The sequence below is a fragment of the Cervus elaphus genome, chromosome 14 (assembly GCF_910594005.1).
Source record: "Cervus elaphus chromosome 14, mCerEla1.1, whole genome shotgun sequence".
Taxonomy (NCBI): domain Eukaryota; kingdom Metazoa; phylum Chordata; class Mammalia; order Artiodactyla; family Cervidae; genus Cervus; species Cervus elaphus.
In genome coordinates this window covers 62,694,124-62,717,897 of record NC_057828.1, presented here as the reverse complement: position 1 = coordinate 62,717,897, position 23,774 = coordinate 62,694,124, and the positions used below count along the sequence as shown (strand labels likewise).

The window sequence follows — 23,774 nt, the reverse complement described above, 5'->3', positions numbered from 1 at the left end:
ATTTAAATGCTAGACATTTGAAGTGGTTTTAGAATACATCCACAAATTCTTTGATGCTCCTTTCTTCAAGAAGTGGAGTTTAACTTCCTCTCATTGGATGTAGGCTGGACTTACCGGTTCTCTTAACAAATCAAATGTGGTAGAAACGACGTGTGACTTTCAAAACTAAGTCACAAAGGGCACTGCCTGTTCTCTCTCAAGGATCCAGCTGCCATGTCATAAGGACAGTCAAAAAACCCTATGAAGAGATCCATGTGGCAAAAAAAAAATTAGGGTTCCTGCCTAGAGCCATATGAATGAGCCATCCTGGAAGTAATCCAACAAGAGATTATCAATACAATAATATGACTCATTTTCTCTATTATAAATAACACTGTAATGAAAATATCTGTGTATATGAAGGAAAGTTATAACCAACCTAGACAGCATATTAAAAAGCAGAGACATTACTTTGCCAACAAAGGTCCGTCTGGTCAAGGCTATGGTTTTTCCAGTGGTCATGTATGGATGTGAGAGTTGAACTGTGAAGAAAGCTGAGCACCGAAGAATTGATGCTTTTGAACTGTGGTGTTGGAGAAGACTCTTGAGAGTCCCTTGGACTGCAGGGAGATCCAACCAGTCCATCCTAAAGGACATAAGTCCTGAGTGTTCATTGGAAGGACTGATGCTGAAGCTGAAACTCCAATATTTTGGCCACCTCATGCGAAGAGTTCACTCACTGGAAAAGACCCTGATGCTGGAGGGATTGGGTGCAGGAGGAGAAGGGGACGACAGAGGATGAGACAGCTGGATGGCATAACCAATTCGATGGACATGAGTTTGAGTAAACTCTAGGAGCTGGTGACGGACAGGGAGGCCTGGCATGCTGTGATTCATGGGGTTGCAGAGTCGGACACGACTGAGCGACTGAACTGAACGGATATGAATGTTTGCTCATTTGGAAGATTGGGAATACATGTAAATCCATGGCTGATTCATATCAATGTATGACAAAACCCACTGGGAAAAAAAATAATAATAATAAAAAAATAAATAAATAAAAATAAAATAAAATTAAAAAAATAAATAAAAAATAAATAAAAAAAATAAAAAATAAAAAAAAAAAGAACAGGAGCTACAAAGTATGCAAAAACTCAACTGAAGAATATACAGAACATACCACTCTAGAGATCCAATGTTGAACTGTTTTCCAATTTACAATAATATGAGCTGATCAATTTCATTAATATATTTTAATATTAACTATGCTTTTTACTTTTGTTGAATATTAAGGAATATTAATTATATTCCTTTTACGGAAGAAAATGGTCTTTCTTAAAAAACTTTTTATTTTGTATTGGGGTACAGCTGATTAACAATGTTGTGATAGTTTTAGGTGAACAGCAAAGGGACTCAGCCATATATATGCATGTATCCATTCTCCCCCAAACTGCCCTCCCATCCAGGCTGCCACATAGCATTCAGCAGAGTTCTATACAGTAGGTCCTTGTTGGTTATCCATTTTAAATAAAGCAGTGTGTACATGTCCATCTGGGCTTCCCAGGTGGTGCTAGTAAAGAATCCATCTGCTATTGTAGGAGACATGAGAGACATGGGTTTGATCCCTGGATCAGGAACATCTCTGGAGGAGGGCATGGCAACACACTCTGGTATTCTTGCCTAGAGAACCCCATGAACAGAGGAACCTTGCAGGCAAAGAGTCAGACACACACCTGAAGCAGCTTAGCACGCACACACGTACATGTCCATCCAAACTACCTATCTCTTCCTTCTTAACCCCTCCTTCCCCTGGGCAACCGTAAGTTTGTTTTCTAAACCTGTGCGTCTGTTTCTGTTTCATAAGTAAGTTCATTTGTACCAGAAAATGGTTTCTTTAATTTGAATTTAGTAGACTGCCTGAAGGACTGAACACTCTGCCATAGATCTTAATTTTAGTTCTTCATTTATGAACTATCTTTTCTTGTCCTTTGCCCATTAACCTACCAGGATATTAAAGTTTTTCTTATTGATTTGCTGAGTTCTTACATTATAAATAGTATATTAAACTTCTGTCATATTTGATAAAAATAATTTTCTTCAATGTCTGTAAAGGCAGTTCAATATTGTTTTTATTAAAGACGTTAATTTACATAAAAAAGGAAAAGCCTACCTACTAAGTACAAACATGAAAAACTAAAGGTATAATTTTTTTTATAATTAATTTTTAAGAGAGATACTTTTACCTATAATAAACAATCCTGATTTATAAATTTCTCAGGAAAAAACTTCAAAAACGTTCCAAAAATAAAAATTTTCTAAAAATAAAATTTTCATAGATTATACAATATGATTCTAAGAAAAGTCAATCTAGTTTTTTAAAAATAGAATAGTAAAAATTTTAAAATCAATAGGTATGCCAACAGTTAAAATTTTTATAACCATAAAAACTTTAATCAGAGCTACCAACATAGAATAATAAACTCACTTCAGTATCCTTCTCATAAAGATACTTTTGGTCTAGTTAAGTGTCAAATGATAACTAAACAAACATTCTGCTGCTGCTGCTGCTAAGTCACTTCAGTCGTGTCCGACTCTGTGCGACCCCATAGACGGCAGCCCACCAGGCTCCCCTGTCCATGGGATTTTCCAGGCAAGAGTACTGGAGTGGGTTGCCATTTCCTTCAATGAACGAAAGTGAAAAGTGAAAGTGAAGTTGCTCAGTCATGTCCGACTCTTAGCAACCCCATGGACTGCAGCCTACCAGGCTCCTCCGTCCATGGGATTTTCCAGGCAAGAGTACTGGAGTGGGTTGCCATTGCCTTCTCCGAAACAAACATGAACTATTCTATATTACTAAATAATCTGTCAATGACTAGACAAAAGTTTTCTTTGAGCAGACCTCACTTTAAAATAAATGCTAAAATATATAATAATGATCAATTTTCTAATGGGAAGCAGAAACAGATTAAATAATCAAAACCTGCATATACATCCAAAATCTCTATGCTTAAGAGCTAATGCCGATAAACCTGAGACAGTGGAGATCAGCAAAAAGAAAAGAATCTGCTTCAGGGATATCCCTGGTGGTACAGTGGTTAAGAATCAGCCTTCCAAGGCAGGGGATACAGGTTTAATCCCCGGTCAGGGAACTAAGATCCCATATGCTGCAGAGCAATTAAGCCTGTGCACCACAACTAGAGATGCCCCCATGCTCTAGGGCCCATGCTCTACAAATAGAGAAGCCTCTGCACACAGCAACTGGAGAAAGTCTGCGCACCACAACAAAGAGTGCAGCCAAGGGGGGAAAAAAAAAAAAAGAATCTATCTGCTTCAATATAACAGCCCTATTAATAATCATCTTCAAAAGCAAATGACAATATAAAGAGTGTGACATTTATACAGAACTTCATCCTGTAAATACGTTACAGTATATTCACCACCTAACAATGAGAATGAACTAATCACAACTACATACAACCAGACAGTTGGGCATCACAAACATGTTAAGTGAAGAATGCCAGAAACTAGTGTACACGCTGTATACATTTTATAAAACATCAAACAGGCAAAATTAACCTACTCTGATAGAACTGAGGATGGTCATTATGTATGCTTTCTTTTTTTCTTTCCTTATGTATGCTTTTGAGAGGAGGGTGACAAGAATTGGAGCAAGGAAGGGCTGAGGTACTAATAATACTGTTTACTGATTTGGCAAAATCAAATATACAAAAAAGATCTTCAAGACTAAGATAATCATGATGGTGAGATCACTCACCTAGATCCAGACATCCTGGAATGTGAAGTCAAGTGGGCCTTAGGAAGCATCACTACGAACAAAGCTAGTGGAGGTGATGGAATTCCAGTTGAGCTATTTCAAATCCTAAAAGATGATGCTGTGAAAGTGCTGCACTCAATATGTCAGCAAATTTGGAAAACTCAGCGGTGGCCACAGGACTGGAAAAGGTCAGTTTTCATTCCAATCCCAAAGAAAGGCAATGCCAAAGAATGCTCAAAATACCGCATAATTGCACTCATCTCACATGCTAGCAAAGTAATGCTCAAAATTCTCCAAGCTGGGCTTCAACAGTACATGAACCGTGAACTTCCAGATGTTCAAGGTGGATTGAGAAAAGGCGGAGGAACCAGAGATCAAATTTCCAACATCTGTTGGATCATCAAAAAAGAGAGTTCAAGAAAAACATCTATTTCTGCTTTATTGACTATGCCAAGGCCTTTGACTGTGTGGATCATAACAAACTGGAAAATTCTGAAAGCGATGGGAATACCAGACCACCTGACCTGCCTCCTGAGAAATCTCAATGCAGGTCAAGAAGCAACAGTTAGAAATGGACATGGAACAACAGAGTGGTTTCAAATAGGAAAAGGAGTATGTCAAGGATGTATATTGTCACCCTGCTTATTTAACTTATATGCAGAGTACATCATGAGACCTGCTGGACTGGATGAAGCACAAGCTGGAATCAAGACTGCCGGGAGAAATATCAATAACCTCAGATATGCAAATGACATCACCATTATGGCAGAAAGTGAAGAGAAACTAAAGAGCCTCTTGATTAAAGTGAAAGAGAAGAGTGAAAAAGTTGGCTTCAAACTCAACATTCAGAAAACTTAAGATCGTGGCATCTGGTCCCATCACTTCATGGCAAATAGACTGGGAAACAATGGAAACTGTGAGAGACTTTATTGTTTGGGGCTCCAAAATCACTGCAGATGGTGACTACAGTCACGAAATAAAGACACTTACTCCTTGGAAGGAAAGTTATGAACAACCTAGACAGCATAGTAAAAAGCAGAGATATTACTTTCTCATCAAAGGTCTGTCTAGTCAAGGCTATGGTTTTTCCAGTGGTCATATATGGATGAGAGAGTTGAACTGTGAAGAAAGCTGAGCACCGAAGAATTGATGCTTTTGAACTGTGGTGTTGGAGAAGACTCTTGACAGTCCCTAGGACTGCAAGGAGATCCAACCAGTCCATCCTAAGGGAAATTGGTCCTGGGTGTTCATTGGAAGGACTGATGTTAAAGCTGAAACTCCAGCTTTTTGGCTACCTGATGCAAAGAGGTGATTCATATGAAAAGACCCTTATGTTGGGAAAGATTGAAGGCAGAAGGAGAAGGGACAACAGAGGATGAGATGGTTACATAGCATCACTGACTCAATGGACATAAGTTTGTGTAAACTCCGGGAGTTGGGTGATGGACAAAGAAGCCTGGCGTGCTGCAGTCCATTGGGTCACAAAGAGTCAGACAAAACTGAACAACTGAACTGAACTGAACTGATTTCGGTGCTGACTTTTTGGGTGTGTTCAGTTTGTAAGACTTCACCAAACTGTACACTCATATACTTTTCAACATATATTAAACTTCAGTTAAAAGTATTTTCTTTACATTTTTATTGGTGTGCAGCTGAGTAACAATGCTGTGTTAGTTTCAGGTGTGCAGCAAAGTGAACCAATCATACATATATATCCATCCACTCTTTTTAGATTCTTTCCCCAAATAGGCCATTGCAGATTATTGAGTAGAGTTCCCTGAGCTATACAGTAGGTCCTTTGTTGTTGTTCAGTTGCTAAGTCATGTCCAACTCTGGCAACCCCACAGACTGTAGCCCACCAGGCTCCTCTGTCCATGGGATTTCCCAGTCAAGAATACTGGAGTGTGTTGCCATTTCCTTCTCCAAGGGATCTTCCTGACCCAGGGATCGAAACCATGTCTCCCACCACTTAAGTAGCCACCAAGGAAGCCCATAGTAGGCCCTTCTTACTTATCTATTTTATATATAGTAGTATGTATATGTCAATCCCAATCTTCCAATTTATTCTCCCCTCTCCCAAAGTATTTTCAGATAACATGAAATAACCAAATCCTAGCTTAGGTTTACAATTATAATTTTAATTCAATTCTATAATATGTCCAGTATCATGAAGTACTTCAATTTGACAATAATCCACCTTTCATAATCCATGGTTATCCCATGCCTAATAAGTGTTATTAATAAAATCTATTTAAGTAGGTTTGTTCTTCATTTAAGAATACATAATACATATGTCACCATCTTCTAGAAATACAGAAAAAAGAATCACTGAGGAATAAGTACAATGAAAACAAAAATCTCTTCATAGAAAGAACAGAATCTAATCTGTCAAAAGTTTTCTTTTACTATCTTTTGAAGTTCCATACAAACTTTAGGATTATTTGCTCTACTTCTGTAAAAAATGCCATTTCAGGGATTACATCAAATTCTTTTGGGTAGTATGGACTTTAACAATATTACTTTTTTCAGTCCATGAACATTGTGTCTCGTTTCATTTATCTGTGTCACCTTTAATTCATCAATGTCTCGTAGCTTGCAGAGTACAGGTCTTTCACTTTGTTGGTTAAATTTACTCCTGGGTATATTTTTTCCTAATGCAACTGTAAATGGGACTGTTTTCCTAATTTTTCCTTCTGAAAGTCATTACTGTATAAAAATGTAACAGGCTTCTGTATATTACTTTTGTGTTCTAAAACTTCACTGAATTCATTTGTCATGCATAACAGTTCTTTGGTGGAGCTGTTAGGGATTTCCATGCATAGCATCACATCATCTGCAAATCATGCCGGTTTTACTTCTTCCCTTCCAGTGTGGATGCCTTTTTTTTTTTTTTCCTTTTTTTGGTCCAATAGCTGTGGCTAGGACTTTCCAGTAGTCATGTATGGATGTGAAAGTTGGACTATAAAGAACATTGAGCGCAGAAGAATTGATGCGTTTGGACCGCGGTGTTGGAGAAGACTCTTGACAGTCCCTTGGACTGCAAGGAGATCCAACTAGTCCATCCTAAGGGAAATCAGTCCTGGGTGTTCATTGGAAGTCTGATGTTGAAGCTGAAACTCCAGTATTTTGGCCACCCGATGCAAAGAGCTGACTCATTTGAAAAGACCCTTATGTTGGGAAAGATTGAAGGCAGAAGGAGAAGGGGACAACAGAGGATGAGATGGTTAGATGGCATCACTGACTCAATGGACATGAGTTTGGGTAAACTCCGGGAGTTGGTGATGGACAGGGCGGCCTGGCGTGCTGCAGTCCATGGTGTCGCAAAGAGTCAGACATGACTGAGCAGCTGAACTGGGTTGAACTGAACTTAATGTTCACAATTCAGTGAGAGACACATACATATTCAAATAGAAACAGGAAAAAATAAAAAGGAATCAAAGAACAAGCTGCCAGTGAAAGGATATATAGGAAAGGGAGTGAAGTAAATCATTAGAAGTGACAAGCAACATGATCACAGACGCAGAAGAGGTAGATGAAAAATCAGGCTAAGAATTCCCTAGCAGGTCCGGAGATTAGGACTCCACACTCTCACTGTGGAGAGGGGCCTGGTTTCGATCCCTGGTCAGGGAACTAAGATCCCACAAGTTGCAAGGCATGACCAAGAAAAAAAAAGAAAGTCAGGCTAGAAAACTACTCATAAGAAAGGAAGAGGAACACAATTAATCTACATCACTAGGCCAGTAAGCCAGTGGGAAACAGGAATGAAATTCATACACTATTGTGCAAGTAGCCTATAAGAATATATGGCAAAATAAACTATAAGCCACACATACAAAAAAGTATAATTGACCTTGCTGATAGCAGGGCAAAGAAGAGGGTTACAGCTAACCATTTAATAAGTTAAATGTACAATACCATGGAAAAAATGGGAGTCATTTGATAAAAGTATATCATCCATCATTAATGTACAATGAATCAGAAGACTGGAGCAAAAGACAAAGTTATTGCTCTGGCTATAATCAAGTAAAGACCTTATCACAATTAGGTCAAAAAACAGTACAAGAACTATGTATAAACTGTATTTGAGGTTCATTTATTCACTCTCTAGACATGTACAATGTAATGAGCAGTTAAACTGGAGAAATAAGTCCCTGCAGCTCAGCTGGTAAAGAATCGGCCTGCAATGCAGGAGACCCCAGTTTGATCCCTGGGTCAGTAAGATCCGCTGGAGAAGGAACAGGCTACCCACACCAATATTCTTGGGCTTCCCTGGTGGCTCAACTGGTAAAGAATCCCCCTGCAGTGCGGGAGACCTGGGTTAAGAAGATTCCCCTGGAGAAGGGAACGGCTACCAACTCCAGTAATCTGGCCTGGAGAATTCCATGGACTATACTCCATAAGGTCACAAAGAGTCAGACACAACTGAGTGACTCTCACTTAATAATACACTGCCATCGAGATTCACTGAACAGGACAAACTACTCAGAAAAGGAAGACATATCTCCCAGCTACTCACCCAGAGCAAAGATTAACTACTAGACCCATGGTTTCAACCTCATAAAAGTCTTAGTGTTTTTTGAAGGGGAATGGTATGGCCCCAGCTAAACAGATACTTTGTGGGAATTACTAGAGGGGTATCACTAGAGGGCTTCCAAAGCAGCACAGTGGTAAAAAAAATTCACCTGCCAATGCTGGAGAGGTAGGAAACACAGGTTTGATCCCTGAGTTGGGAAGATCCCCTGGAGAAGGAAATGGCAACCCACTCCAATATTCTTCCCTGGAATACTGGACAGAGAAGCCTGGCGGGTTGCAGTCCATGGGGTCAGACACAACTCAGCAACTGAACATTCATACATCACTGCAAACTATAAGGTTACAATTTGGCAAACACACCTGCCTTGTTGAGAATTCCATGTCTGGGACTTACCTGGTGGCATAGTGAATAAGAATCCCAATGAAGGGGACATGGGTTTGATCCCTGGTCTGGCAGGATTCCATGTGCCACAGAGCAACTGGGCCCATACACCATAACTGCTGAGCCTGAGGGCCGCAACTACCGAGCCCATATGCTGCAACCACTAAGGCTCGTGTGCCCTAGAGCCTGTACTCTACAGCTGGGGGGGTGGGGGGGTGAGCAATGGGTGGCCTGTGCTCACCACAGTTGGAGAGGGCCTATGCAGAGCAGCAAAGGTCTAGCACAGTCAAAAATAAATAAAAAATTAATTACTTAATTAAAAAAAAAGAATTCCATGTCTGTTAGCAATCAAATTTCCTGATTCTGGAAGTATCATGATGTCGTTGAGTGTATATCCTCAGCAGATATGAACTCTGATATATACTGAAATCCAATAACAAAAATTCTACATTCCCAATCATTCCCACTATAAGTGAGATTCTGAGCAGCCAGGCAATGCCTTTCGCCAAGCAGCTGCGGAGTTTCTGTCTCTTGAGCATACTTTCTAAAGCAGTTCTAGAGGAAATATCACCTGGATAACATACATTAAAAACAGATGCCAAGGCTCTACTCCCAAGAGATGCTGAATCAGTGGATCTGAGAAGAAGTAAAAAACCTGTATTTTCAAAGGTCTACAGAAATCGCAATACATATGAGCTTTGAGAACTACAGCTCTAGAAATTATTTTCCATCTACTCTTTGAAGCCTGAAGCTCCAAAACACTGTTGATCTCATAAAGATGAGCATCAGTGGAGAGAACTAATCCTACTCCCCAACCGCCTGACAGCATCTCTCTCCTGAAGTTCCAGAACACTTGACAACAGCAATCATTTTAAACCAGGAAGCAAAATCACAGACCTCTACCACTATGGCAGATGAACATGAGGGCATTTAGTAGGAAATAACCATAGCTAACATAGTCTGTGTCTCTTCTATGTGGGCCAAAGGAGCACATTGCTTTCCATACATTATTTCCAATCTCATGAGGCAACTATCCCTATACTCACTGTACTGATGAAGAAATAGTATCAGACAATGGAACTAGTCCAAGGTCATTCAGCTAATAAGAGACAGAACTGGAAATTAAATCTAGATCTCTCCCTCTCTCAAACCTCTAAAAGCCACTAATGGTCATTCATATAACGGCAGTCACTGGCATACAGATGGCAGCTTTGGGCATAGGAAAGGTCACCCAGGGAGAAAACACAGTACTAGAGAAGAAAAGGGCCCAAGGTTAAACTCTCTTGCACCTCAAGATTTGAAAGACAAGGACTAGCTAGCAAAGGAGATTGAGAAAGGGAAGTAGAGTGGAGGTAGAAAATCAGAGTATAGTGTATAGAAGTCAAAGGAAAAAGAATATGTCAAGAGAGTGGTCAGATGTGATGAATGCTGCCAAAAGGCCAAGCAGGTTGAGAGTCTGTTATCTGAAAATGCTCACTAGGTTTACAGATAAAGAGATCTTTGGTGATTTTACTGAGAGCTAAATGTGGAGAAATGGGGGTACCAAGTTCACTGGAACTGCTTGGAGAGGGGCTGAAAAGTATCTTCTAAACACTGATAGAAAACATATTCAACTCTTTTGAGAAGTCTATAAAGGAAAAGGCAGCAGTAATGGAGGAGGGTGTTGTGTTGAGGGATTTTTGTGTTTAAGTAAGATTTGATTAAGTATAAATGCTGAGATTTCAGAGAGAAGAGAAGGCTAGAGATACATATGAGACAGAATGTAATTGATGGTTACCAAATTTCTTGAGAGAACCTGGAGTGAGGAAATGTTAAAACAGATGAGGTATTCTTATGGTCCCTTTCCTCTAAAAGTTACTTTTTCAATTTTTTTTTTTCCATTCCCCCTATTTATGAACTCTCAGCCTGCCTAGTAAGAGGGAAAGATAAGACATAAATATAATTCTTTTAAATTTCTCAGCTCTGGTTGGTCTTCTCTACGTCTGTTCTTCTCTTATGAGGTCACTATTTTGGTGATTCATGAAGTATGAACTCCTTGTTGGCCTTAGATTATGACTGTTATCAAGCAAATAGTTTTTTAGTTGCAGTCTTATTTGATTTATAGGTTTTCCTGCTTTTTATTTATACCACTTTTAACTAGATTCTTTTTAAACCATTTATCATAGCTTTTTTGAAACTGTGTTTCCATTTTCTACTGGCAAGTTAGTCTCACCCTGAGCTACTCTGGGAGTTAGCTGTCTGTCCCTTCCCCAACACTACTCCCCTGCTTCTGTAGCCCTCTCCTTTCCCTTTATTTTTGAGTCCATTGTTTGGAGCTTTCATTTATATTTTACTTGATGCATATAGAGTAAACTGCCAAATACAGTTTCTTTTTTAGTTCTTGTGATATCTGACTTTAGTCTGAACAAAGTAGTATTGTTCATTTATGCTTTGACTTTTACACAAAACAACTTGCTTCTCTGTAAGATGACAGTTAAACTCACTGTAAAATTTACACTAAAACTCCTCAGGCAAATAAATAACAAAAGTATTCTCAAGTCTACTGAAAATTAAGTTTACAGTACTATAAGAAGACCAAGTGCAGTACAATGATACAGAACCTATGTTATTGATTTCTGAAACTATGGTCAGATCTTATTTCTGATAGCCTAACCCATATAACCAACTGCTTATTTAGAAATCTCAAAGCACATCACACTCATCATCTCCAAAATCCAACTCGTGATTATTCCCAAAAAACAAACAAACGAGGTATTTCCTATTGCATTCCAGTTGCACAAGCAAGAAATACCCACAAGTCAATAATTACACTATATGACCTCTAAGACCCTTTGAATTTATAATCTATACCACCAGCTCTCAGAGTATGGTCCAGGCATCTCTGAGGGTCTATGAGACCCTTTTGAGGGTGTCTTTAAATTCATAATTATTTCCATAATAACATTAAGACTTTATTTGTCTTTTTCACTCTCATCAGAGTGCATGTAGTGGAGTTTCCCAAAGGCTCCATGACATATATCACAACAGACTGAATACAGAAGCAGATATGAGAATCCAGACACCTTCTATTAGACCAAGCATTAAAAAGATATGAAAACTGCCAAACAATGCCACTTTCTCACTAATTTTTTCTTTGTTTTGGAAAATATAGCTTTTTTTATTTTAAAATATTATGTACTAATATTCCCTTCTCCAGGGGATCTTCCCAACTCAGGGACTGAACCAGAGTCTCCTGCATTGCAGGCAGATTCTTTACCATCTGAGTCACCAGGGAAGCCCAATATGATATGAGTTTATGGCTATTTTAAATAAATAAATGTTTAAATTTCTAATACAACATATATCAATAAATATAGTCCACATAAAAGCTCTTCGAATTTTCCATAACTCAAGAGTATAACATGTCTTGATACCAAGAGGTATGAGAAACACTGATCTGTACCTATCATGAGTGCACGCATGCTAAGTCGCTTCAGTCATATCCGACTCTTTGTGACCCTATGGACTGAAGCCCACCAGGCTTCTGTCCAAGGAATTCTCCAGGCAGGAATACTGGAGTAGGTTGCCAGGCCCTCCTCCACGGGATCTTCCCTACCCAGGAATCAAACCTGCATCTCTCACATCTCCTGCACTGGCAGGTGGACTCTTTACCACTAGTGCTACCTGGGAAGCCCATGCTTATTGTATGTATATACAAATAAGATATGACGTTTTCAAATAGCCAATTCTCAAGTATCTTCTAGCAGCAAATTTTCCTTTCACATCTACTGAAAGCGCTCTCATTCAGTCACATAGACTCATTCAGCTCAACTTTTTACTGAGCACCAACCATGTGCCAGGTACTGGGGATAAAAGATGAGAGATGCGACTCTGTTCTGGCTCTCCCAAGGAGTACTTCCATACCATTGCTTCAGTTCTCTCATCTTTATCAGACCCTATGTAACAACCATCTCTGCCTGAAAGGTTGAGAAAACCAAACCAACCCTGCAATAATCATACTATCTAGTCTCAAAATGGACAAATTTAGTAAGGACCAGGCTAGGAAAAGAGGAAAACATTCCAGCTCTAAATCAGACCTGTACTGTTCCATGTAAATTCTCAGAGTAACCAATACTCCCCTAATATACAAAAACAAATTATCTGAAAATTAGCCTCATCTCTTCTCACGTATAAAATACAAACCTCAACAACTACTTTTACAAATGAAGAATGACCTCCTATAATCCAGGAAATCCAAAAAAACTGTAATGTTTTGATACCAGTTTGGCCTCTGGAGTATATATAATAGGCTGGATAAGGACTGCAAAGAATGCAGTGTCCTCCACTGATATGAAATGAAGAGCTAAACCAGAGCCTAACTAAAGGTACCCCAGTCTATTATTGTTAAAACCCTAAAAATAGGAACCTATATTTTGTTCCACCTACTATCTAGTTATCCATTCTGAATATTTACTCCTCTAAACTGATTTCAAGGAATATATCCCTATACAAATGTCTTATGGTGCAAGGCAGGATTTTTTTTTCCCCCTAAAGTATGAAATTTTCACTACAAAAGCGTCCCTGATACAGAAGAAACTGTTAACACTCTGCGGAGAAGGAGAGTCTGAGAAAGAAGGCAGATTTTCCAATGGATATGCTTTTGAATTTTTTAAAGCAGTCTGGCCTCTGGAGTATAGAAGGCTGGGTAAGGATTGCATTTATCACCTTGTGAGGAAACAAGCAAGGAAAAATAATTTTCAGGAGTTTTCTTCAATATTCAATAATTTAGCTAATTTAGAGGCTGTTAAGGAAACAAATACAAAAATTTTTTATTTCATTGGAAGCCTCTGACTTTTTGACACTGTGTAGTCACTCCCACTTTGTGGATCTGCAGCACTTTACCTTTCCTCTTACCCCCCACTCCCATAGAGTTATTTACATATTTGTCTCTTACATGGGACTGTGGGGATGATGTTTTATTCCTCTTTATATCCCTAGTCCATGCACAGTACACAGCACATAGTAGGTGCCCCAGACCTGTCTGCTGAATGATGGTCCCACTGATAAGTATCAGAATCCAATTCGTAAATGCAAACAGGGCAAAAGAAAACAAAAACAAAAACACCCAAAAGTATTTCATATAAGATGAACAGGTTAATCACTGTAAAGCAAAAAATTTCTCTCATGGTAATATATTTAAAAAATAAGGATTATAAAATAATAGCTATATAGATGCATTTTATATTTTAAAATAAGCCCCAAGCTAAATGAAAATACTCTTATAAATTTAGACATGAAAATCATGAATGAAATGAAGCCTGTTAACATAAATGAAGCCAGTGCTATTATCACTCATGCATGATTTTTAAATCTAGTTTTTAAAAGGGAGAAATGTCTTAAGTCCACTTACAACAACAAAAAATTTAATTGGTTATTTTTTTAAAAAATCACCTAGCCCCAAACATATCAAAGATAAATCCAATTCTTCTGGTTGCAAAAATATCCTTCCATCTATAACAAGATCTCCTTTACATCATTATTTTTCCATAGAATTTAAATGTTTCATCATTTCAACAAGAAAGTGAAGCATCTACACAGATTTTCAGAGATGTATCTATGGAAGTGTAGTCCAACTCCATTTATAACTAATTATAGAGAACAGAGCATATTAGAGTTGGAAGTTAGGGGTCACCTAGCCTTATGTTTTTCAAATACGCAGTAATGGTACCATTAGCAGATCAAAAAGAAATCAATCTGGTAGGTTGAAGCATGAATTTTTTACTGAAACCAAATAAAACTAAATTGAAATATCAGTGTGTTGGATTTTTAAAGTGAAGCTTCCATTTCATTTTACATATAAATATATATGTAGCTATGTATATTATATTTCCATGGAAAATCTATTTTATACTGTGGGTGTCCCAGTCAAACAGTTCATGAGGTTCCCAAGCTTTCTCAGTTCACAGAATCTTTAGTGTCTCAGTTATTTTTCACAGTGACCATAGGCTAAAAAAATATTTAATGGAAATAGTCCCATTTATTAGGCAGTTAGGTCCGTACAACCTAATAAGTATTTATAGCCTAACAACTTATTAGTTGCTTGAAAAACACATATCAAATTAAAAGAAATATCTTAATTACTAAATAACCACAATTACCTATTAATGGGATGTGTGCATCTAATAGATAATACAATTTTTCAAACCTTGAAATCACTTTGGATACAGCCATTTTGATTTACTGTTTCACACTGATTTCTGCACAGAACTACTTTTAATCACAACCACCACCAAAACCTAGCTTTTTTTTTTTTTATTAATTTTTTAATTGAAGGATAATTGATTGACAGAATTTTGCTGCTTTCTGTCAAACCTCAACATGAATCAGCCATAGGTATACATATATTCCCTCCCTTTTGAACCTCCCTCTCATTTCCCCTCCCCATCCTACCCCTCTAGATTTACAAAGCCCCTGCTTGAGTTTCCTGAGCCATACAGCAAATTCTAGCTTTTTGAAGACACACTGTCTTCAAAAGACACCCAAAGGAAAGGAGCACAATCTCAAGCACAGTATCTCAAACTAATGGTTTGATCAGTGGTCTCAAAAATGCCAAATATTCCAAAGATGAGGCTGTGAAAGTGCTGCACTCAATCAGCCAACAAATTTGGAAAACTCAGCAGTGGCCACAGGACTGGAAAAGGTCAGTTTTCATTCCAATCCCAAAGAAAGGCAGTGCCCAAGAATGCTCAAAATACCACACAACTGCATTCGTCTCACACGCTAGCAAAGTAATGCTCAAAATTCTCCAAGTCAGGCTTCAACAATACGTGAACTGTGAACTTCCAGATGTTCAGGCTGGCTTTAGAAAAGGCAGAGGAACCTGAGATCAAATTGCCAACATTCGCTGGATCATTGAAAAAGTAAGAGAGTTCGAGAAAAACATCTATTTCTGCTTTATTGACTATGCCAAAGCCTTTGACTGTGTGGATCACAATAAACTGTGGAAAATTCTTCAAGAGATGGGAATACCAGACCACCTGACTTGCCTCTTGAGAAATCTGTATGCGGCTCAAGAAGCAACAGTTAGAACTGGACACAGAACAACAGACTGGTTCCAAATAGGAAAAGGAGTACGTCAAGGCTGTATACTGTCACCATGCTTATTTAACTTATATGCAGAACACATCATGAGAAACGCTGGGCTGGAAGAAGCACAAGCTGGAATCAAGATTGCCTGGAGAAATATCAATAACCTCAGATATGCAGATGACACCACCCTTATGGCAGAAAATGAAGAACTAAAGAGCCTCTTGATGAAAGTGAAAGAGCAGAGTGAAAAAGTTGGCTTAAAGCTCAACATTCAGAAAACTAAGATCATGGCATCCGGTCCCATTACTTCATGGCAAATAGATGGAGAAACAGTGGAAACAGTGGCAGACTTTATTTTGGGGGGCTCCAAAATCACTGCAGATGGTGACTGAAACCATGAAATTAAAAGACGCTTACTCCTTGGAAGGAAAGTTATGACCAACCTAGACAGCATATTAAAAAGCAGAGACATTACTTTGCCAACAAAGGTCCATTTAGTCAAGGCTATGATTTTTCCAGTAGTCATGTATGGATGTGAGAGTTGGACTGTGAAGAAAACTGAGAGCCAAAGAATTGATGCTTCTGAACTGTGGTGTTGGAGAAGACTCTTGAGAGTCCCTTGGACTGCAAGGAGATCAAACCAGTCCCTCCTAAAGGAGATCAGTCCTGAATGTTCATTGGAAGGACTGATGTTGAAGCTGAAACTCCAATACTTTGGCCACCTGACGCGAAGAGGGGACTCATCTGAAAAGACCCTGATGCTGGGAAAGATTGAGGGCAGGAGGAGAAGGGGACGATAGAGGATGAGCTAGTTGGATGGCACCACCAACTCAATGGACATGAGTTTGAGTTAACTCCGGGAGTTGGTGATGGACAGGGAGGCCTGGCGTGCTGCAGTCCATGGGGTCGCAAAGAGTCGGACACGACTGAGCAACTGGACTGAACTGAACCTACAGTTGTCAAGTATAACTGTTTCCCTCAAGAATTTAGAAACATTCCACAGAGCCCATGAAATTTTACTTCGGTGCTCCCAGGTACCTCATGGCATCACGGCACGGCCTGGGGATCCAAGGTTTAAGAAACACTGATCCAGTCTTTGTGCTTACTTTGTAAATTAAGAAATAATAGGTAAGGTCACAAGGTGAGAAGAAAAATAAATACACTCACTAGAAATTTTCATAGATTAGTTTTAACTTTCCATTAATAAAAGTTTTAAAATAGAATCTAATCATGTGATATTCTGTGAATGAACTCTGTAGCTCTCTGAAAAATTATATTCAAAAATACCTTTATATGATTGTATAATAGAGAATTCTGCCTCAATATTATTTTCAGAAAAAAGTTTCAAAAATGATAAAAAGTGGAACTTACAATTAACAACACAAAAATGTCTAAAGGAAAAGAAAAGAAAGTCATCTACTCTCCCAGCCATAAACACACTAATAGTTTAATGTCTATCCCTTACAGAGCCTATGTTTTTACACTATGTTTTGTTTTACACTGTTTTACACAGTTTTAACTGTTCATTCCACAGTTAGTGCAGCTAATATTTTTCACTCAATATTATATCATGAACATTCTTCCCTGTCAGAACATAACAGTAACTGCAAATATCTATGTAGGACTTGTGTGCATGCATGCTAAATCACTTCAGTCATGTCTGACTCTTTACAACTCTATGGATTGTGGCCCACCAGGTGCCTCTGTTTATGGGGATTCTCCAGAAAAGAATAGTGGAGTGGGTTGCCATGCCGCCCTCCTCCAGGAGATCTTCCAGACCCAGGGATCGAACCCACGCCTTTTATGTCTCCTGCACTGGCAGGCAGGTTCTCTGTGCTCACTTAGGTCTTAAACATTAACTCATTTAATTCTCATAACAGCTCTGGCAGGTGAGAACTATAATTATATCCACTTTACGGATGAGTTTAAGTAAGCTGCTAATGGTCACAGCTAATAAATGGTTAGGATGTGATCCCAGAAAATAGGCTGCCATGATCCTTGCGCTCAAAGAAACACTCAGTTACTTCTCATGAAGTATCGCTCTCCCTCAATCTGTTAACGACTGTATTATACGACACAGCATAAATATGCTGTAATTTTAACTATTCCCTTAACCAATGGACATTTAGGACGTTTTTGCTATTTATAAATGTTGTAGACATCTATCTGTAATAATACTAAAATGAACATCCTTATAGATGTGTTCTTGTGCTTCTGTATTAAAATTTCTGTAAACTCCTAAAAAAGAAATGACTCTACCAAATAATATGTGCAGCTTTAATTTTGATAGGGAATGCCAAATTTCCTTCCAGAAACAGCTGTACCATGTTAAAGTCCCAACGACAGAGAAGAGGGTTGAGATTCATATTTAAGTTAAAAAATATTTTTGATTCATGAAAAGCGAGACCTCTTTTGAGCCTTCAACTAATACAATTTCTTCTTATAGAGAAGAGATTGCTGGTTCATCACAATTACCCTCTGATTTGATAATCATCTTCATATTAAACAAATATAGTAGAGTCTGCATAGTGGAGTCTTCGGTTATGAAATCAACTATGGGTGAGATATTTCCTCTATATGATCCTCTATTTACTTATGTATAAAACGTGGGAATTGGACTAGCTAGCCTTTAAGATTTAAAACTCCCAATGCTGTAATTAAGAAGTGACTTAAAGTTATTAAAGCCTGTAATTACAGTACTAGTGTAACAGGTCAGGGTCTTAAAGCTCCCATTTCCTTTAAATTACAATAACTACTGCCAGAACATCTAGGCAAACCATTAAAATAGTCAATAAAGTTTTCAGGATCTACCTGTGGCTTATTCTCAGTATCTTTTAATCCCAGGCTGTCATTCCCCTGCTACCCAGCGAAGCTGAATTTACCTGTGGCGTATATTCCTAAGAAGAGCGGATGTGTGCCTAGGAACCATGAACCAGTGTTTTACTTCGTTTATATACTATACCAACACCACTCTCTAGTCAGTTTATTCAGCCAATATTTATTGACTATTTTTCTGTGTGCTAGGCACCGGGTGCACAATAGTTGATAGACAATCTCTGCCATCATGAAACTTACAGACTAGATGAGAAAGGCAAATAACCCAAAGAAACCACTAGCAAATGTGAAGTTATACGTGCTCACGGAACAAAAAAATATTAACACAAAAAAAGAATAATTCAGGTTTGGGAAGCTATTTTGTGACATTAGAAATTGACATGGAAAAAAAAAACCAATAAAGAAAATTACTTCACAACTTGCCCCACAAGGCAAAAATAGCAATCACAAGTATAGGCGGCAAGTTAACTTTTTAAATCATCGATTCTATAATAAAATCACCAAGATGTCAATACTTTTCAGTTACGCTGCTTGTGGCTTGAATATCTGTTTCAACTAAACAAAAATATAAACTATCTGAAATACTAAAAATGACAGAACTCTCAGTATCCAAACAAAATGAAAGATGACAAATTAACTATAATTTCTTAAGAACACTGTTCGACCAAAAAGTACATATAGAAGTAAAGCAATTCACTACAATAATTCATGACTTGTTACTAATTAACCCAGTGCTATGAAAATACTAATGTTTTTAAAGAACTGACAGTCATCAATATAAGGAACTTCTGGCTTACCAAAAGGAAGTAAAAATAACTTCTTTCAGATGTAAAAAGATAACAAATCCCAGAAATATCTATATTAATATCCAATTTTAGGTGATACTAATCCTAGGATGTTAACTAGATTTATGATCACTTCACAATATATACAAAGATCAAATCACTGTTATACACCTGAAACTAATATGTCAATTATACCTCAATGAAGTAAATAAAAATTTTAAAGCCTTTGATCATCTGTGGAAATAACAGCATCATTCACATAAATAAATGAACTTGTTATTTATTTACTCCCTGTCAATTTCCACAACTGCAAAATAAAAACATTTGTCAAATCTACCTTATAAAATTGCTATGAGGCCTAAATAAGATAATTTATGTGGAAGCACACCAAAAAATGATGTAAGTTATTTTAGCAGCAGCTTCTTTTTGCTCCAACAGTAACTTACAGCTATTTAACTAACAACAAAATTTATTAGACAGTGACTTCATCTTCCTTTCTTCGGTAAAAGTGTTATAAAATGGACAAGAGACTAGCAACTAGAGCATTAAAAAAAAATTCTAAACTTCATAATTCATTGATTACCCAACAAGAGGCTGGTTGTTCAAGTATTAACACTCTTACATAACACTATACTCCAATATATCTTAGAGAATCAGAGAAATTCTTCTACATATATATGAAATTTTTTTACATATTATAACTAACCATCATTACAAACACATGCCCTGCTACTACTCACTATGCAAAGATGAGATACACATGTATTTATCCACAAATACAATGTATCCTAGTTTTGTGTTTATTTTTCTGATTAAAGTATCTTAAATTGAATGCATTGACAGTTCAACAGTTCAGATTTATTTCATTACACTGAATGGAGTTTGTCAATTTAGCACACCAAAACTAATTATTACATGCCCATGGGCTTAAGGCAACTTCTACCACAGGTCTAACAAACAATCCCCCAAAGTCACAATCTCATGTTATGATTAACAGCAGCACGTTGCCTTGTTTAAAAACAATATTTTAAACTACGAAAATGTTTATTGGAGAGGAGTTTATCATTGCTTCCACAAACCTTTTCCAGTTACTAGATCTGCCTAAAATAGCCATTCTTTTAAAACCTTTAAAAGACAGGACTGGAGGAGGTATCGTTAACATGGCAACATAACCATTAACGACTTTTCGAAACTCAAAACAAGGATCACCATCAAAACAAAACAATCAGGTGGAGTACAGACATGGATACTGATCACTATTCCTGACAACGCATTTTTTTTCCTATATGGAGGACTTGCTGCTACACCAAAACCACATCAAAATCTATACCTATGTGCAAACTTCCTATCCGAAAAGCCAGTCAAAATCCAACCCATGTTTGTGACATTAGTTAAATGTCATTTAGCATGTTAGGCTACACTTAGAAGAGGGCGGGGGAGAATACTGACAATTTACAAAGCGTACAAGCTTTTTAAATCTCCCCCTCCACCACTTGTGAATAAATGAATAGACTACATTCAGCAGCTGCCAGAGAAGCAGAAGATCAAAGTTTTCCCTATACTTGAGAATGTTTATTCCCACCAAAAAGGAACAGAAACTAGTCATCCTTGCCACTGTAGCCAGTTCCCCGGAATTTCCCAAAATATGCCTGATCTCCAAATGAACAAGGGACACTTCTCCGCAGACCAAAGGCAAGAGTGTATCTCACATCTTTCCTGAAGAGAGGAGGGGCGGTGGGGGGGGCGGTCAGGCACTGGAGGGAAAGAAGGAAATCTCGTCCACGGCAGGCACCGGTGGGACCTGAAACCCAGGTCTCAGAATGGCCCTCCTAGCAAAGCTTCAGGACCCAGGGAGGCTCCTTCAGGGGGACGCCAGGCTGGGCCAGGGCTCCCCGCGCCCCGCCCCGCCTCTCTCGCCGCCGCCGCGGACCCGGGACCGCGGACAGAGGCAGCGGAGGCTCAGCGAGCATCCGCGGTCCTAGCCAGGTCCCCCCGCAGCTCACCTGAGAGTGTCGCCTCCGCCCTCGGCCCCTACGGTGCATCCCGCGGGGCCTGGCGGAGGGTGCAGTGACGCCGCCCCGACCGGCCCCAGGGCTGCCCGGCCTGGCCTCCCCGCTCCGGGGACGCACCGGCTGCCCGCCTCGCACCGGCTCCCGGGATCCGCCGGTCTGCAGAGAAGGAAGGAGAGGCAGAAAGGCTGCCTCCCCTCCCCCACAGCAAGCCACCCCCTGAGCTGCGGCTCTCTGCAGTTCCCTCTGGCGCAGGTCTGGCCCGGCTCCCCCGCCCGGGAGTCACTTCGGCAGCGGCGGCCCAGTCGCCATTACAGCCCAACAACTGACACGGAGGAGGAGCGGCGCCGGCGGCAGTGGCTGTGGCGGCGGCGCGAGGCAGGGCGGGAGCAGTCAGGGTCCGGGCAAACCTCGCGAGAACTGTCCCGAGTCGGAGCCAGAGGAATGCAACCTTCGGTTAGGGCCATGTTGAGTGTGGCCAAGAGGCGAATGTGAGATAAAACGAGGAGAGGAACCTCATGGGCGCCATGTTTTGTGTGGCGAAGTTTGAGCCTTGCAGGACCTGGGAGGAGCCAAAGTAGATCCGCAGCGGAGACCTACTTCCCCCGCCCCTTCGTCTCCCCCCTACTCCCATCCCCCGCCCTTTTTCTTCAGAAGCTAATTGGGCCTCTGATTGCAGATTTCACTTTGGGCCGGAAAAAAAAAAAACAAGCTGGGTTTGTGACAAGGATGAACTGGAAGTCTGAAAATCGCAGCTTCTCAGTTTACGATGTTTCACCAGTTGTCCAAGTAAATCTTCTGTACCCCAGTCAGTTTCAGAGTAATTGCGGCTCTGCGGCTGCCGCAGTTACCCATTGCTGTCACTGTGGCCGTTTTATTCGCGAGGGTTACAATTCTGTTCAGCGTGCACTCTGTCTAGTGGCTTAAGACTCCAGAGCAAGTAAAATGGACTTTTCTCCCGTTAGATGTTGGCATTGTTATAACTGTGCTTTAAGAGACCCTTTGATCACCATATAGTCTAACATTTTTATCCTCTCCCCAGACTCTGCATGGTGAATTCTATGATCTGTCAAGACTTAGCTTAAATGACAGCTATTCTGCCAATAATGCCACCTGCTAGGTGCTCATTGCACATAAGCTCTCCACCCATCACTTTCCTCCACCTTCTGTACTCGTATATCCAAAGGTTGTTCTCGTCTTTATCCTTTACCCCAACAGGTTCTAGCATAGTAACTGGAGCATTGCGGGTGTTCAATAAATGCTTGTCGAGTGGATCTTAATAAAAGCAGGAGGCAGTAACTGTCCCCTCTATGTAGGGCCTATAGCTGTGCCTAAATAAGAGATAAATGAATGTACAAAATTCCTGCACATGTGTAAAATGTGTGCTGTGTCTCCAGGAAGCTGTGCTGGAGGGAAGAACAGGAAATGTGGGTTTCCCAGTGGTGTAAGTGGTAGCAAGAAAAACAACTTAAGGAAAGAGTTTATTAGGTTTCCCCCAACTTTTATATATAAAACAAAGAGATAGATGCTTTTTATGCTATTTTCTGAATGTATTCAACGATCTTATTGGGTATTATACTTATTTTTTTAAAAAACAGAAAATGAGTTCTGAAAAGCTACGTAATTTGCCCAATATTAAACCATTAATAAAGGGCAAATGTAGAATTTGAGGTCTCCTTAATCCAAAGGCTATTTATATTTTTTTCATCCCCATGCTATCCCCTGGGCAATAGAGAAAACGCCAAAAATTCCTGTCACTGTGTGGGGAGCAACATTACTCTCATTTCAGCCTATGCACAATTTCCATCTCTTACAACTTGTACTGATCTTTGGCCTCTCCCTCACCTTGAAAATACCATAAACAAATCAAGCTCTCTCCTTTTCAACATCTCCTAACTCCTACTGTTTATACCCTACAGATTAGCTCCTGAGTGTAAGTTTTATACTATTTGCTTTTCATAAGAGTAACTAATCTCTTAAACAAGATTGGAAGCTTAATGAGGAAACGTTAACCTCCGAGTAGTTTCCACAGTGCTAGGCACATAGTAGGTATTTAATGCAGCTCCGTTTTTTCTTCTACTTCTTAGTAAACACCAAGATCAAATTTTTCTGAACTTAGCTTTGACTTTCAACTCTCTTGAAGAACTGGATCTTAGCCCTAAAACTTCAGACTGAATCTCCAACTGTCTTACCCATCTCCACATAGATACAGATCAGTGCCTCCAACTCCCAAATTAAGTTTATTGTTTTCCCTCTTTTCAGTTCCACAAAGCCAGATCCTCCTCCTGCCCTGTATTTCTGTTCATGATCATTGCAAACATGCTTCTGAGAACTGAGAGAATCAAAAGTATTAAAATATTACATATTCTTCTCTATGCCTTGTTCCTACCTAAACAACTATTGTCTCT

The 23,774-nt window shown here is 39.3% G+C and overlaps 1 protein-coding gene across 4 annotated transcripts in view; it reads right to left on the bottom strand.

The window, feature by feature from the left end:
- CEP350 (centrosomal protein 350) overlaps positions 1–21,736 on the bottom strand; it is a 163,915-nt gene extending 142,179 nt beyond the window's left edge. For 3 of the 4 annotated variants that reach the window (XM_043922764.1, XM_043922766.1, XM_043922765.1), the window contains exon 1: positions 21,361–21,736. The gene's annotated coding sequence lies outside the window, so the exon portion shown is untranslated. The remainder of the gene's footprint in view (positions 1–21,360) is intronic. The other variant, XM_043922767.1, reaches the window with a different exon arrangement.
- Positions 21,737–23,774: the final 2,038 nt, after the last annotated feature.